The following is a 3,948-nucleotide window of genomic DNA, read 5'->3' as shown; positions in this document are numbered from 1 at the left end:
CCACTTAAAATATAGAAGAGGTGATCCATGAAAACCCCAACTTTTATTCTTGAAAGACAGCTGGATAAACTGGCCAATGCCAGTATGTTGCAATTTCAAGATGGTGTAAAAATGCTTCCAGGATATAGTCAGCATATTCACGTTCACATCAATTCCATTCACAGATGGATTTCAGCTTCCACCGGGTGCACTGCTTTAATCATTCATTCATCATTTGCCAACTTTGATTGTGAGGTACTAATAAGATGGATCAATTTCTTAAAAATTTGTTTTAAAGAATAAATGATGCTGGAATTCTGAACCTGAGGATCTTTACTATTTGAACAAATCCACAGATTAAACTGAAGGTAAATTAAGACTTCAGTTTTAGTTATTTCCAACTTCTCTGTGAGGATGCATATTCCATTAAAGCTCAGGCTTGTAGCCATACTGTCCCTTTTGCAGAAAATCATCAAGTTTTACAGTTAAAAATGCAGCCAATCAGTGGCTGTAACAGCCAAATTAGCCATAATTCACTTGCTCATATGCTAGAGCCAAGGGATCTGGCTCTCATTCACACCAATGCCACTTCTTGGTAATGACCTCCACCTTTAGAGATCAAGGGAAGAACTTTAGTGAGCAGCAACCCATCCACTCAACGAGTTTGCCTTGTGCTTTATGCCTGACGTATTGTGCCTACCTCAGCAACCCCCAATGTAAAACTGCTTTTATTTTTTGAAAAAAAAATCCTTTTGCCCAACTTTTAAACTATTTTAGTAATGAATTCTCTAGTTCAAGCATTGGCTTTTGAATTTTTGCATCCCGGAAAACAATTCTGCAAAGAAAAGACATGGGGCCAGGTTCCATGCAAAATCATTTAAAAAAATCCAATTTGTTTTGATTCACTGATGGCTTCTTGAATTCTTTTTTGCCTTGTCCATGATTGTGTAAAGTTGCATTCCTTTTCATAAACCTGGACTCTCAGGACTGGGTAACTGCAAAGGTCTCTCTGTCTCAAGAATTTCCGTGAAGATCTCGATCCAAAAGGCTGATTAGAATAAAGGTGAAGGATAGACACTGCAACGGCGGCTCGGCCAGGAGAGATACTTTAGATTTACCCAGGTACAACACAAATTCAACTGTTATACACAGATGGATCTGGGTAAGTCAGATGTGTTTAGGGGCCCAGACTCGAAATCTATCCCCTTCAGGATTATCTAGATGAGCTTAGGAACCTCGGGTGGGAAATAGAAGCTGAGACACTTGCAGGTGAGGAGATGCTGTTGTCCTCTGCAGGTTGCTGTCAATTTCTGGAACTTTACTGCTTTACTCACTGTTCAAGACTGTTGTCTTATGGTTATTTCTCTTAACTATATTAATTTTTTTAATTTTGTTGGTTTTTTTTTCTCCCTTGGTGGCCTCCCGGGCTCCCTCTCCACTAGCTCACAGGGGAATGAGCAAGAATGGGAACTAGCCAGGGGGATGGGGAGTGGGGGGCGCGGGTAACAGGGTGGGGGAGGCCAGGGGGGAAAGCTGCCATTTCAATCCTCATCCACCTCCTCGCCTTAGGACTCCTCACCACCCCCCCCCCAGCATGACGCTTGTAAAGCTTATCCCTCTGCCACTCCTGGATTTCTTTCATCTCATCCGCATACCGGCAGAAGGCGCCACCAAACTTGCCCCAGGCCTTGAAGGGCACGGTGATGGCATTGCGGTAGGACGGCTTCACCTCACTCACACAGTAGAAAAACTCCGTACTTGTTGCAGCCCACATCGAAGAAGAAACGTTTGGAGTCCACCGTAATAGAGGTGCTCTCCAGGAGTTCCCCGTACAGCCCCCCCCCCCCCCCCCCCCCCGGCCACCGGCACCGCCTCTTGGGCCTCCGGCCAGCTCGTGGTCTTCGCCTCCGTAGTCATCGAGGAGCTTGGCGAGCGTGTCGGAATTCGATGAGACCTTGCGCAGGCAGCACGATGGTCTGGCCGCTCTGGAGGCCGCCAGGCCCTGGGCCTGCGCCAAAGCCGCTGCCGCGGTTGATGGTCTGGCGGATGTGCAGGAAGGGGCCGTGCTGGTTCTCCTTGAGATCCAGGTAGTACTTGCAGTTCTCACGCACCAGGAACTCGCTCTTGAGGTGCGCCGGCCTGCCGCCCTCCTCAGTGCCCGCTGCCAGCTGCTCGGGGCTGCTGGGGCCCAGCTGCGCGTAGTGATCGATGAAGTCGCCCAGCGAGTCACGGAAATTGGCCGCCACCACAATCGAGAGCGTGAGGCGGCTCTTGGAGCCGCCCGTGCCCACCTCTGCGATCTTCAGGAAACCGCCCTTGGCATTCTGCTTCACATCCAGGTAGAAGCGCTTGTTCTGGATGTCCAGCCGCTTCGAGGCCAGCTCCTGCTTCTCCTGCTGGCCGCCACCGCGGGGTGCGGCCTGGAAGCCTCCCTTCCCGCCACCGCTGCCGCCACCGCCACCGCTGCCGCCACCACCGCCGCCGTGCTAGCTGCCGCTGTTGCTGTCCACTATCTTCTTGGCTACTGCCTTGCCGCTGCCCACTGTGCTCGCGCCCCCGCCCTCCGCCCTGCGGCTCGCGCTCCCGGGCCCCCAGCCTTGCCTGCCGGCTCCTCACGCGCTCCCGCTGCTCATCGCCGGCCGCCGCCGCCATCCCCCATCCCCCAAGGAAAATTCTTGTGTGCTGGGCCAGTGGCTGTTACTGAGCTGGGGTACTGTACTCAAGTGGGCTTCCAGGTGCTCGCCAATGGTGACAAGGAGACTGTGGCCTGTCATCATAGGGCACCACCACCATTGGGTGACCACCTTCCAGGCTGCCTTTGCTGACCGTGATGACCGAAAGGCTGCCATACTTGCTGCCAGTGGTGAATAAGCCCATTTTATAGAGAGGAATTACTATTCTTAAGTGCGAAGACTGGCATTGGTTGAAGGTCACACGGCTGGAATGTATGGATTTGTACTCTGCTCATGCGACTTTAAATTGAGTCTCAGAATTGAGCACCATCCACTGCAGGGCTGGTTGGAGCAACAGCTGGTGGGGTTCCTCCCTCAGGATCTCTGACTCAGTGTGTGTCTGTAAAACCCACTCTTACCTTTCACCTTCTACCTTGGGTAGCCTACATCAGGGTCTTTGGTTGAGTACCAGGCTGTGCCTGCTGCCTGCTGCCTGCTTGCAGGTTGGCCTGCTCTGCAGCCAGCAAAAGCTGAAAGTGTTTCATGTACCATGCACACCAGAGACTCTAATGCATCTATGCCAACATCCTGAGGGCCACTGCCCAGCAGAGAGCACAGCTGAGCCTCAGAGACCTAGAAAACCTCTCTTGGAATGTTGGCTCTGTTCCCTCTTCCCTTTTGTCACACTGTCAAAAAACCTATATGTGCTAGACCAAGGAATGGGTGGCTAGGCCAGTCCCTAATGGGACTTTGTTGCTGTACATGAGCACTTCTACCTGCCACATCTTGGGCTCGCAACCCACTGGTATAAGTGCTAGATAATCAGGCCACCACTTCACACTTCAGGATAAAAGAAGCTCACCTGAGGTCTTGGTGCAAAGTCTACATGTTCAGGGCTTGTGTTACTAGCCACGTCCTCACTAGGGGATCAATAGTGTACTCTCTGTGGCTTCTTCCTCTCTGGGAATGACCAGGCCTTGCTTTATTCACAGGAGTGGCATCATAGGCAGATCCAGGAGATGCGCAGCATGGATGTGTGCCTGACTTTCATGTAGAGACTTAGATGACTGAGCCAGCCATGGATGGACAGGGAAATGCTTCTGCATCCAAGTTGCCTTGATGAATTCTTACTTAGAAGATGACCTGGCTCTAAGCAGATCTCAAGGGGAAAACAAGAGTAGATTGGCTGGGCCACATCTATAATTCTAGTACTTAGGTGGAAGAGACAGGTAGAGAGCAGCTGGAGGCCAGGGTTTAACTTCATAGTGAGATTGTCTCAAAAGAAAGCCAACGACTG

At 51.0% G+C, this 3,948-nt stretch overlaps 1 pseudogene; it reads right to left on the bottom strand.

Moving 5' to 3' along the window:
• Nucleotides 1-993: 993 nt before the first annotated feature.
• Nucleotides 994-2,631, bottom strand: LOC138807402 (transcriptional regulator protein Pur-beta-like; annotated as a pseudogene).
• Nucleotides 2,632-3,948: the final 1,317 nt, after the last annotated feature.

Source organism: Dipodomys merriami, unplaced genomic scaffold (genome assembly GCF_024711535.1).
Source record: "Dipodomys merriami isolate MVZ:Mamm:240054 unplaced genomic scaffold, mDipMer1.0.p SCAF_101, whole genome shotgun sequence".
Taxonomy (NCBI): domain Eukaryota; kingdom Metazoa; phylum Chordata; class Mammalia; order Rodentia; family Heteromyidae; genus Dipodomys; species Dipodomys merriami.
Note: the sequence above shows the minus strand (reverse complement) of the source record. Positions and strands in the feature narration are given on the sequence as shown.